Source organism: Gorilla gorilla, chromosome 5, assembly GCF_029281585.2.
Source record: "Gorilla gorilla gorilla isolate KB3781 chromosome 5, NHGRI_mGorGor1-v2.1_pri, whole genome shotgun sequence".
NCBI lineage: Eukaryota > Metazoa > Chordata > Mammalia > Primates > Hominidae > Gorilla > Gorilla gorilla.
Window position 1 is genome coordinate 71,358,387 of NC_073229.2, and position 13,212 is coordinate 71,371,598.

General features: G+C 37.7%; 1 long non-coding RNA gene across 1 annotated transcript; it reads right to left on the bottom strand.

Moving 5' to 3' along the window:
- Window positions 1-982: 982 nt before the first annotated feature.
- LOC101129793 (uncharacterized) lies at window positions 983-12,967 on the bottom strand. The gene is made up of 4 exons (XR_010134102.1): window positions 12,892-12,967; window positions 9,094-9,276; window positions 4,439-4,578; window positions 983-4,109 (listed from the first exon to the last, which is right to left on the bottom strand). It is a non-coding gene; the product is annotated as an uncharacterized lncRNA (long non-coding RNA).
- Window positions 12,968-13,212: the final 245 nt, after the last annotated feature.

Below are 13,212 nucleotides of genomic sequence, written 5' to 3' on the forward strand. Positions count from 1 at the left end.
GCTAAATCTTTTTTTTTTTTTTTTTTTGAGACGGAGTCTTGCTTTGTCGCCCAGGCTGGAGTGCAGTGGCGTGATCTTGGCTCACTGCAAGCTCCACCTTCCGGGTTCACGCCATTCTCCTGCCTCAGCCTCCCGAGTAGCTGGGACTACAGGCGCCCACTACCACACCCGGCTAATTTTTTGTATTTTTAGTAGAGACGGGGTTTCACCGTGTTAGCGTCTTGCTAAATCTTAAACACTGACAGCAATTAAATCCTCATCTTCAGGTCTGGTAGAAGAAGTCAATCAAAATAAACTGGATTCCTAAAACACAAGGCCAGAAATTAAAGCTAATCAACTCCTCAAGGCCCAGGGACTATTTTGTGGAAGAGGTGTGTGTTTAAGATTGTGAGGACTGATTTTGATAGAGAAAATATGTTCAATTTCTCTATAAATTAACCATTAATGTCAAAGGCATACTGATGCAAGACCATCATATGGTTCCCTGTGTAGTATTAACAAGGTTTTCTGGAAGCATTGACTGACTCCTTAATAAAGGTTATAAAAGTTATAAAAGGCTTATGGAAGTTATATCTCATAGTCAGGATTAAAATTTTATAGATTGCGTATGAAATTTTGGAAAGCAAATTTAATTGGCTTCATGCTGTTTTTATTAGGGCTTGTTTGGGAAATTAAGTCTCCTCTCTAAAATAATGAAGGTTTTTGCCTTTTTTTTTTTTTTTTTAATTCTTGAGTTATCACTTTGGTTAAATAAATGATTTTTACAATGACCTGTGATCTTATTTTGTGATATTAAGTGTTTTCAACCTTTGATATTTGACAAACTTTCCAAAATCAAATTATAAATTATGTCTTTTTCTGACCTAATTAATCCTTTAAGATATTATGTTCCCTAAAGTCCAAAAATGACATATTTGTCTTATTTGGTATAAAAATTATACAGGAAGCACTGTCAAATATGAAATGGTATTTGATTTTCTTTGGGCTGTATTTGTATAAATGTGTTATTGGTATCTGTTCCAAAATAATAGGAAACTCCTAAAATTCTGATATGACTTAGTGTATGTTATCAGTAATTATAATTGTTATGTTAAATTATCGTATGCCACAGAGGTAACAAATTTTCTTGTCAACTGTGTCTTTGACTATGGCTGCCCTAAAACTTTTTGTCATCCATGGACAATTGTTGTCTTGTTTTGTTCCTCTTTTGAAGGTAGTTTTATAATCAGCTATAAAACTCTTAACGTGTTCTTGAATGCAGTTTTCTGATAACTTTGGAGATTGTGACATTAGAAAAGAGGAAAAACTTTCAGGACTTATGGAGAGCTGAAATGTTCACGAATATCAAGCAGAACAGAAATTAACTGCATGGACTGAACCAGTAGAAGACTGAAGTAATCTTTTTGACTTTTTGCACAAAACGTTGCTGATCCTTTGTTTTGTTTTTCAAAGTCAAGGAAACTTTTCTTTTGCGCTATTGACAGCTTTTAACAAGTATACTCCTATGAATGAAATTTGGAGCTTGTTTCTCTCTACCTGATTTCTCCAAAATTTGGAAACTATTTGTAAGTATTCGTGACTTATGGCAATATAGTTATTTGCATAAGTGAAATAAGAATCTGTTTTTATTTGTAACAGGACACAATTGGAGAAACTGGTTGTTTTACTGAGTCTTTGGCTGGAATGGTGTGCTTTCCTTTAAGGTATTAAACTTGATTTATAGAGCCAATAAAAACCCCTTGGAGAAACTGGCCTCATACCTTGTCTGCACAGTCCCTGAACGGTGTTCCTGACCTGTGGTAAGTAAAGAATGTCACTTTCTGACAGGCCCAAGAGACCTAAGTTATGTTGGGACTCAAAAGGAGAATAATTCACCCAACTCATGGGTATTTGATGGTACAAATCCGTGGCTGGGCTTGGCTTTAAAAAAGCCTTATGTGAGATTCCTTCTATGGAAGAAGTCCATCAAAGCTAATTTTAAAAGCCTATGTGAAAAATAATTATTCTTGCTTCACTTCATACAAATAATCTGGCCAAGTATAATAAAGCAAATTGGTTCTTCTGTGATTTGTTTTTAGTAAAAATGGGAAACTAGAGAGAGAAAAAATACGTTTCAAAAACTATAGTGCACCTGTTGTTAGATTTTAGTCTTGCCTAATGTTTTTCTATTTTTATTATTTTCTACAGTTTAGACTGAATTCTAATTTTTCCTGGCTACAAGTCTCCAAAATAATGTTTTCAATTTTTTTCCTTCTTTTCCTTCCCCTCACCCCATTTTTCCTAATTCGAAATAATTGAAAACTAAGCTGTACTTTCTAAAGTCCTGCAAACTGAATCTAGACAACTTAAACTTCAGAAGAAAATTAAAGCAATCTATTTAGGTACATAAGCCACTTTCATACCTACCTACTGATGTATGGACTTCAAAGTAACGTGGTCTATATAGATTTTCTAGGATTGTTCTCTTGTTTGTTGTTTTTCTCCCTTCCTCCTACTATTTTCTCTTCACAGGTCATGAGACTTCTCAACCTGCTAAAAATGAGCTTTCCTAATAACTTGGGACCTACCCCTGTAGGAATAAACTATCCTAGCCATGAGAGCAGAGACTCATTTTCTTCTAAAATGCTTTCTTCAAAAGATTTTTAAAAAGAAAACGGAAGAAGTGTGAAAGGAAAATAAATCTTGGGGCCCCAACATCACTAAGCTAAACGGAAGAGTCAAGCTGGGAACTGTTTAGGGCAAACCTGCCTCCCATTCTATTCAAAGTCACCCCTCTGCTCACTAAGATAAATGCATATTTGATTGCCTCCTTTGGAAAGGCTAGTCAGAAACTCAAAGGAATGCAACCATTTATCTCTCACCTACATAAGACCTGGAAGCCCCCTCCCTGCTTAAGTTGTCCTGTCTTTCTGGACATAACCAATGTACATCTTATATATATTGATTGATATCTCCTGTCTCTCTAAAGTGTATAAAAAAAAGCTTTGCCCTAACTACCTTGGGCACGTGTCGTCAGGACCACCTGAGGCTGTGTCATGGGTGCATGTCCTCAAACTTGGCAAAATAAACTTTCTGAGTTAACTGAGACCTGTCTCAGATATTTTTGGGTTCAGATATTCATCCAGCCCTGGTGTACCCTCTGAAGTATGTTATGCCAGTGCATGAGAAACTGGTTATATACTTGTACCATTATTAACATTAAACTGTAGAGTACTTAGTGCTCCTGTCTATGTTTCTTAAAAATTCAGTTTTAACAAATGAAAACTCAGATTTCTTAGAAGCTTTGTTACTACTCAACAGGAAATGTGGCATACTGTGTATTAGAACTGAGGGAGAATCCCAACTCTAGTCCCTCCTAGCTCTGTAATCCTAGGCAAACTACTCTGCTTCAATTTCATCATCTATGTAATTGGGAGTGAGGAGAAGCAGTAAGTTGCTGAGTGGTACTGAAGATCAAAAGTAACATATATGGAGCATCTGGCACATACTAAGAGCTTAATAAATTGGCACTTCTTTTACATCCATCAACAAAGGTAGGAATTTCAGGAGACACAACACTGCTCGACTGCAACAAGTAGCAGTGAGCTTGGAAAACACTAGCCGTGGATGCTTTTGCTGCTACAATGGTAAGAGGTCTCAGACTTTTCCAGAAAGACACTCTCCTCTTACTCAAAAGCCCAGCATTTGTAAAAGCTGGGGTTAACAGCTTTCATCTGGCCACCAAAAGCCACCTCGCTGGCACTTTAATTTTCGAAGTTTTGTGACTGCTACCAGTGTTTTTTCTGCAAGTATCATTCAGACAAACCTTCGCTGGCTCCTCTACCTTCTTCCTCTCCAAGCAGAAACCTGGATTAAATATAAAACAGCTTGCTCATCAGCAGCAACCTCCATGGCCTTGGGTAGGGGCGTTGTGGAGTCATGCTTCAAGGCTGGCAGGCCCCAGCTGTCAAGGAAAGGTAGGCCAGTGAGTTCCTCATCAGATAGTTGCTATGAAGGCTTATTTGGTGTGGGCAGCTCTGCCCTGGCACAGCCAAACTGTCATCCTTCAGAGGAGTGTTCTGCCAAGGGGATGGGCACCAGACAAGTAGGTTTCCCTGTTTGTCTTTGATCTGGAGAAGGAAGGGGAATCAAGACATTATTCCATATCTATTATGATCAGAAAGGCTTTTATTTATTCTGCTCCACAAACTGAGTAAAGCAGAGCTTCCCAAAAAGTGTGCCCAGAACATTAATGTGCCCTGTATAGTTACCAAGTGCCAAAATGCCAATTGCCCTCAGCCCTTGTGAAAGCAAAACAGGACTTCATTCAGGTGATCAGAGCTCCCTGATTTGGTCACCTCTCACTGCAGGTGGCAACATCCTTTGCAGTAAAATATTCTCATTTTCAAAGTGTACAATATTATGAAAAAGTTTGGGAAAGACTACTGTAAGGTATTACCTTGGTTTACAGAGAAGGAAGTTGAAGCTCACAGATTAGGAAGCACACCCAAAGATCACACTTGCAAACAGCAGAGCCAGTATTTGATTCCAGGTTAGTTTGCCTTCAAAGTCCAAGTTCATTCCACTTTCCTCACATTGCTGAAAACAATACAAAACCATAAAAACAATAACACCAGAAATCTGAGTAGACCTTTTTGGTTTAGGAAGTGCTTTGACAGAAGAAAGGAAGACATAAGAGGTGATGGAACAAACACTTCTCATATACCTACAATGTACCTCGTGCTTTACATTAAGAGTCTTATCTTTTTAACAGTTTTAATTTGTTTTGCATAAACTTATAGTAGATAAACATATAAACTTATCGTACATTTTTTACAAATTTAATTTGCTCTTTCATAATTTTCTCTCTATGCCCCACTACTTTTTTTTTCCTATTTATTTATTTTTGTATATTTAGGGGGTAAAAGTGCTGCTTTCTTACATGCATATGCTGCACTATGGGCTTCTAGCATACCCATCACCTGAACAGTGAACACTGTATTCAATAGGTAATTTTTAAACCTTCACCCCTCTCCCCATTCTCCCACCTTTTATAGTCCCCAGTGTTTATTATTCCACTCTTGTCCCCGACTCCTTCTAATAACTGATTCAGTTCTTAGAGATATATTTAATGATAGAAACTGGACTTAATCCCATTTCTTTTGACTGCAAATTCTGGACCCTCCTTGCCCCAAGAGCAATGGAATAATTAATTCAAAAGAGATTTTCAACATAAAATAGTCATATTTACTGGACCAAGACTGTACAAAATAAACTCTTAAATTTGATGCTGTTTTTAGGTTTTTCAATACATTTCTATTTCTCTCTGTAAACCTTTTGATTTCCTAGTTCATAATTTTTGGGTTTCAGAAGAACATCTATGTCATGTGCTGGTGGAGGAAGATACAGGGTAAGACCAAATGGCAGATTGGTTAGGAGTTGAATCACCAATCACTTGAAGTAGAGGCTTGAGAGACTAAAGTAACTTGAGAGTTAGCATAGCTAGAAGACTCTCAAGTGATGATTTCTTTTTAAAGGAAATTTTCTCTAAATACAATCCTTAATGTAAATCCATGGAAATAAAACAGTATCATTTCATAATATAATTCACCAAAATTCATGGTATCAAAAATGAAAATTCTCTGTCTAGAGATGTCTCTCAAACACACAACAAAGCCATTTTGTCCTGTCTAGGAAAACCCAATGTAACTTTTGTGAGAGATCATGAACCATTTCCGTGTCCAGGGAACTAACTAATCACTGCTTATGCTGTGTTCAGTAAGGTCAGGGGCACAATCCTGTAGTTGTAGGCATTTGTGATGGGGAAATCTGGTAGTTTTTCTGAGTCATAATTTGATTGCAATGGTGATGGCAATAGCTGAAACTTTGACTGTGAGAATTTGTCCTTGAAGATAAATTATTATTGAGGTTACATTTGGCACTATTTTCTTTTTTTCATTATGCAAAACAAATAACTAAGAATATAGTCAAACCCCGTCTCTACTGAAAATACAAAAACAAAACAAAGCAAAACAAAACAAAACTAGCTGGGCATGTGGGCATGGTGGCACAGGCCTGTAATCCCAGCTTCTCAGGAGGCTGAGGCAGAAGAATTACTTGAACCCGGGAGGAGGAGGTTGCAGCGAGCCAAGATCGTGCCACTGCACTCCAGCCGGGGCGACAGAGCGAGAGACTCCGTCTCAAAAAAAAAAAAAAAAGAAAAGAAAAGAAAGAAAGAAATATTTTACAGTTGTTTTTAAATGTTTAATAGCTTGGATTATATATATGTTCATAAACCTGCTGTCAAGTTAGTACCAGTGTTGATCTGGGTTGCAAGGAACTTAGTTTGAAAGTTTGGATAATATGTAAAGTGCCGCAGTTATATAACTAAGGCAATTATCTGTCAGTTAGATTAAATTTGTGTTTGTTTATTTAACAAATACTAGGCACCCACTCTGTATGGGTCCTGTTTTCGGTGCTGGGGATATTGGGTGAATGAGAAAGGCAGCATTTCTGCTGTCATGAAGCTTTCCTTCTAGAAAGAGAAGACAGAAAATAAACACAATACATTGGATCACTTTAGGTGCCATTTTGAAATAACAGAGAGCACCTGTTGTTATGAATGTGTCAGACTGTCTTCTGGTTAGTTTTGCTAATAATTTACCTACAGGTGCAGTGACTCTGCAGGTCAAAAGAGCTGCCAGCTCTTAGAGAATTTTCCTTTGCTCCTGCTGAAGATAAAATCGGAGAGTTATAGTAGATAATTTTTTTTCCCCATTTCCCTTCGAGTAGGGCATACAGCATCCTTCTTAAATATGGAGTGGGTTAATCAGCATGAATTATAATTGAAAGACAGATGCTTTAGTTCTCTTTGAGAATCCCTAGTTTCTGTTATGAATCTATAGTTCCTTAGAAACACAGTATTTAACCAATGCCTAAAGCCTGAAGGGTTTATGAGAGATTTATGAGATTTACTCAGCACACCAAAATAGTGTCATAATGTTAAAGAAATTCGACTGATATTTTAAATTGACTTACCATGCTGTTACGTGGTGAAGGTTTTTATTTTTTTCAGAATTTACTTGGGATAAAAACAATAATGAGTGGCATGCCTTTGATAGTATTACACTATAATCTTTAGAAGACCATACTGATATAAAGTTCCAGGCACAGGATGGTAGAAAACATAGAGAATGTAAAACAAGAGGAAAAAGTACAAGTAGTCATGTTTTTCAGATATCTGGTACATTTGATGATGTCAAATATGTAAGAAATAATTCATATTAGTATATTATACTCAAAGTTGCTTATAAATCCTGTTTTTTTCCCTCGTAAGAAAATAACATAAATTCTGCTTAAAGATAGACTCCTCAATAAGGGTTTCTTCTCTTTTATCCATTCTCGTATTTTCTAGATATAGAAAGGAGGTTCAGAGTCATTACATTTTAACTACAGTAATATGTTTTGGGGTTTCCAAGTTTTAGTTTTCAAGTTATGGCTGGTTTATACAGCTTCAGGGCTGTTCTGTATTCAGATGATTATAAAGTGATTGGTTTGAAAGGCCAACATAAGTCTGCAAATATTTACTTCAACTTTTAAAGTCTGTTAACAGCTCAATTCAGGTAACATGTTGTTGCATGATTAAAGAAAGCTAAGTTTCCTTTAACTGTACTTAGAAAGAATACTGTTGAAGTAATAAACAACAATGGCTATTATGTTTTTTTTTTTTTTGGAGGCTTATAGTTTTAGTAATAGCATTAGTAACTGCATTCCAGAGGTCCAGAGCTTAGAAGGACCTACAAGCTGTAGTAGAGATTGTGAAAAATTACCAGAAATAAAAAAGGAGAAAGACAGAGACAGTGAGAGATGAAGAAAGGGAGAGGCAAGGGAAGGGAAGACCAACAGCCTGGATTAGGGGTTTGGATTTCTTACTTACTAGTTCATTCATTAAGTCATTCATTTCTTCTTTCAAAATATTAGTGTGCTGGTGATAAGACTTTAAGCAAATAAGTGAAACTCTTAGCTGAAGTTCTGGGAAAAAATAATTTATTTTTTTTTTTGAGACGGCGTCTTCCTCTGTCACCCAGGCTGCAGTGCAGTGGCGCAATCTCAGGTCACTGCAACCTCCGCCTCCAGGGTTCAAACGATTCTCCTGCCTCAGCCTCCCGAGTAGCTGGGACTACAGGCACCCACCACCACACTTGGCTAATTTTTGTATTTTTAGTAGACAGAGTTTCACCATGTTGGCCAGGCTGGTCTTGAACTCCTGACCTTGGGTGATCCACCCACCTCAGCCTCCCAAAGTGCTGGGATTACAGGCATGAGCCACTGTGCCCAGCAAGATTTTTTTTTTTTTTTAGTAAGAAAAACTGGAAAGGATAATAATTCTGTCTATGTCTCACAGTTATTGTGAGGCTTAAACAACAACATATATGAAAATGCTTTGGAAAAATTCTCTAGAGAAGAAAGTTCTCCACAGGTGCTATTAATAAAAGGCACATGCCCATTTACCATCTTATTTCTGAAATCATATTTGAGGTATTTCAAGCAGCCTCCAGTGGGGCTCTGGCCCAGTAGCTCATAGTGTGAGATGAACAACATGTTTATCTTGTAAGAAAGCTAGCAGAGTGTCTTAATATTTCAGCTGAGTGTATGAGGGGACATTTGGAGCAGAGCAATCTCTCTTGATTAGTGCACAAAAACTACTGATTTGCATATTTAAGATATGATATCTCATTGTATGGGAAGAAGTTGGGCAGATGATTCATCTGGAAAAGATCAAGGAGGCTGATTCATTTAATTCAGGGCTTATTTATGCAAAGCTGTTTTTGAATGTTTGCAGATCTGGATCAAATAATTATGGCATTAATTGAGACATTAGTATGTGTTCATCATTGTGTTCAAATTCATAAGCATCCTGTTATTTAATTCTCACTGCAACCATATGAGGTGAACAATAATATCCTCATTTTGCCATTGAAAAAAGTAAATTTTGATGACTTAAGCATTTTTTTTAAAGTTTACATATCTAGTAATTGGCTCAGGGCTCTCCTGCAAAGTTAGCTGTTGGCTCTGAGGACACTGGGGTCAGTGACCTGGGGTCAGTGATCTTACCTGCACCCTGTCCCTATTTACTGTAGCATTTGCAGAAGATGCTGTGTTCCTTCTCACCTCCTGTGATGGTGGCATCATCCTGGACGGCAGCTCTCCCTCTAGTTAGGTCAGTCTATCTCTTGCTTCTCAGTGCTGCTCTAGTTTCAGCAGTCAGTGAATACTCTGCAGGGGTTAATGGAGGAGCTGGGAAGTGTAGGGGTTCAATAAAAGGAAAGATGCAGAAAAAGGAGTAAAGTAAGGGGACTGGGGAAATATGAACAGATTTAATGAATATTTATTAAGTGCCTACTAGGTATCAGTTACCGTGCTAGGTACTGGGACAAAATAACAAGCAAAAGACAGGATATTTCTCATGGAGCTTATAGCTTAGTTGGGTGGGAGGAGACTAGTGTTAAATGAAGAGCCACATAAATGAATGCACTGTTCCCGGAATGAACCAAGGACCAGGCTGCTTATTCTCACGGCCCAATAACGAGATGCAGATGAACTGCGAAAGAAGAGAGTTTACTTCTGTAACCGGGTACAGAGAGAAGGCCAGGAAAATATCAGCAGACCAACTCAAAGTTACAGTTTTGCAGAGCTTATATACCTTCTAAGCTACATGTCTACGTGTAAGTGTGCATTCATCGAAAGACGTAAGTTATTAATTTCTTCTAACCTATAGCTAAAGTCTGTGCCCTAAAGACCTTCCTCTGGAGCCTCAGTAAATTTACTTAATCTAGATGGGTCCAGGTGCCAAAGGTAATTACCCTTATCTTGTCTCCTTGCTAAATCATGGAAGTTTGGGGAGTTCCTTCAGACCCCAGTAAAAGTTGTTTAACACTAAACGGATCTTGTTAAGAATTCCTTTGTTATCTTGTCATGCTTCAAGGCCCAGGAAAAGTCTAGGCAAAACTCTCAGTGGGTTTTTGTTACCTTCCAGCCTTTGTATAAGGACACTGGCTCTATCACGTTTTTTGTTGTTGTTGTTTGTTTGTTTGTTTGTTTTTGAGAGGAAGTCTTGCTCTGTCGCCCAGGCTGGAGTGCAGTGGCATGATCTTGGCTCACTGCAATCTCTGCTCACTGCAACCTCTGCCTTCAGGGTCAAGTGATTCTCCCGCCTGGGCCTCCAGAGTAGCTGGGATTACAGGCACCTGCCACCATGCCCGGCTAATTTTTGTATTTTTGATAGAGGTGGGGTTTTACCATGTTGGCCAGGCTGGTCTCGAACTCCTGACCTGAAGTGATCCACCGGCTTCAGCCTCCCAAAGTGGTGGGATTACAAGCATGAGCCGCTACGTCCGGGCTTCTATCAACTTATTTATTTATTTATTTATTTATTTATTTATTTATTTATTTATTTTTTGAGGCGGAGTCTCGCTCTGTCCCCCAGGCTGGAGTGCAGTGGCGGGATCTCGGCTCACTGCAAGCTCCGCCTCCGGGGTTCACGCCATTCTCCTGCCTCAGCCTCCCGAATAGCTGGGACTACAGGCGCCCGCCATCATGCCTGGCTAATTTTTTTTTTATTATTATTTAGTAGAGACGGGGTTTCACCCTGTTAGCCAGGATGGTCTCGATCTCCTGAGCTCGTGATCCGCCTGCCTCGGCCTCCCAATGTGCTGGGATTACAGGTGTGAGCCACCGCACCCGGCCTCTATCAACTTTTTAATATTTAACTTAACACTCAGTCAGTGCTGAAACAGTTGTCATGGAGGCCTGCCTGTTCAGCTGTTAGTGAGACCCGGCCTGCTACAGCACAATTTAAAATTGTGATGTTTCATGACGGTGAAAGAGGGCTATGACAAAGAATAAGGGGAAGAAGATATAGTTTAGATAACAGGGGTGTGTTTTTCAGAAAAGGCCTCTCTGAGGAAATCGTGTTTAAAATGACATGTTTATAAACTATGCTTGAATACTGAAATACTTGTATATTGATAATTCTAAAATAATACAACTATTAGCCTTTGAAATTTGTAGTTAATAGTAGGAAATACATTTATTTTTATTACTTATGCACAGTTTTCTTACCATTTTTAAAAGTAAATTGTAGATATAAGTGAATACTTCTATATATGCTTTAGTTATAAAATTTAAGGAACTGCTATTTGATTATCTTCATATCACCTGGAATAAGCCATGAGCATTACTGATTTTTACAGATAAAATATCTTTTGTTTTGTGAAGGATTTTTCTGTATTTCCCAATTAACTGTTTCTATATATATAATAAAAATTATCTTCTTACCATTCAATGTGTCTGTTTTAAGGTTAATATTGTACCAAATGTGGACTAATCCTTGTTTCTAAAGCTTATGTAACCACATAGTGTTTTATGTCCAATAAAATGTTATTTATGTACTTGGTTTACAACATATCTAATTTTTCATAGAGGAAATGGACATTTTGGCAACCTTTAATGGTGACAAAATGAAACAGAATCTTTTTTTTAGAAAAATAAAATATGTACTTTCTACCTTTTGGATATGAATTTTCACTTGTTTTCTACTGACAGTTACTTCTCAAATAGTGTACATTACAAATAAAGTTATCATAATTAGTGGGAAAGAATATTGATCAAAATATTTTATATTCCATCTTTACCTCTGTTCAAAAACATCACGTAAAATTGTATATGTATATTTCAAAATGTAAAAGTAATGTTTGTAAGGATCTTCACAATTATCAAAGCATTAAATGTATCATTTATTTTTTATTTACTGAATAAAAGGGAAGTTTATTAAATGGTACAAATATCACATTTTCTCTGTTTTGATACTTGTTTGTTACAGTTTATAGTTTATGCTATCTGAATCCAGGATTGTTTTATTTTTTTAAATAGAGATGGGGTCTCCTTATGTTTCCTGGGTTGGTTTCCAACTCCTGGCCTCAAGTGATCCTCCTGAATAGTGGTATTATTGGCATGCATCACACCAACTGGCCCTTTTTAAATTATTATTATTATTTTAATTTTATTTTTTAAACTAAAAAAATTTTTTTGAACTAAAAGTAGATCTGCCATTTGATCCAGCAATCCCACTAGTAGGTATCTACCCAGAGGAAAAGAAGTCGTTATATGAAAAAGATACTTGCACATGCATGTTTATAGCAGCACAATTTGCAATTGCAAAAAATATGGAACCAACCCAAATGCCCATCAATCAACGAGTGGATAAAGAAAATGGAATACTACTCAGCCATAAAAAGGAACGAAATAATGGCATTCGCAGCAACCTGGATGGAATTGGAGACTATTATTCTAAGTAAGTAACTCAGGAATGGAAAACCAAACACTGTACGTTCTCACTTATAAGTGGGAGCTAAGCAATGAGGACACAAAGGCATAAGAAAGATACAATGGACTTTGGGGACTTGGAGGAAAGGGTGGGATGGGGGTGGCGGAGATAAAAGACTACACAATGGGTACAGTGCACACTGCTTGGATGACGGGTACACCAAAATCTCAGAAATCACCACTAAAGAACTTATTAATGTAACCAACCACCACCTATTCCCCAAAAACCTATTGAAATTTTTAAAAGAATCAAATACAATACAATAAAATATGTAAAATTAAAAAATTTTTAAAATAGGGATGGGATCTCACTATGTTGCCCAGGCTGGTCTCAAACTCCTGGTCTCAAGCGATCCTCCAACCTCAGCCTCCCAAAGTGGTGGGATTACAGGCGTGAGCCACCATGGCCGGCCGGATGCTGACTGGAGTTTGAATTCAGGATTTCTTTTATGATCATTGTTTATGATTAACGTTAGGAGTAAAATTTTTTTTCAAAAAAGTCTTATTTAAATCGATGGCACAACTTACAATTAATGGCATTTTAGAATTGGCATCATATGGCATGATTTATATGTTGTCAGCAGCAAGCCTTGATTTCATCCACCTGGAGTAGAAAATGAAATACTATTAAATTTTAACGTCCAGCTTTCCATGGTTCTTCTCCCCAGACTGTGATCCCTTGAACTCTCCCTCATCCTCCACTTTCTCACGATTCCGTTCGGTATTTCTGGGAGTCCTGGATGGCGTGCCTTACACCAGGTTTATAACCCGCTTCTTCCCTGGAGGTACCTGCTGCTAGCTCTCCCGCTCTGTTCCTGGCCACGCCCACTGCACTTCCGGTGGCCTGAA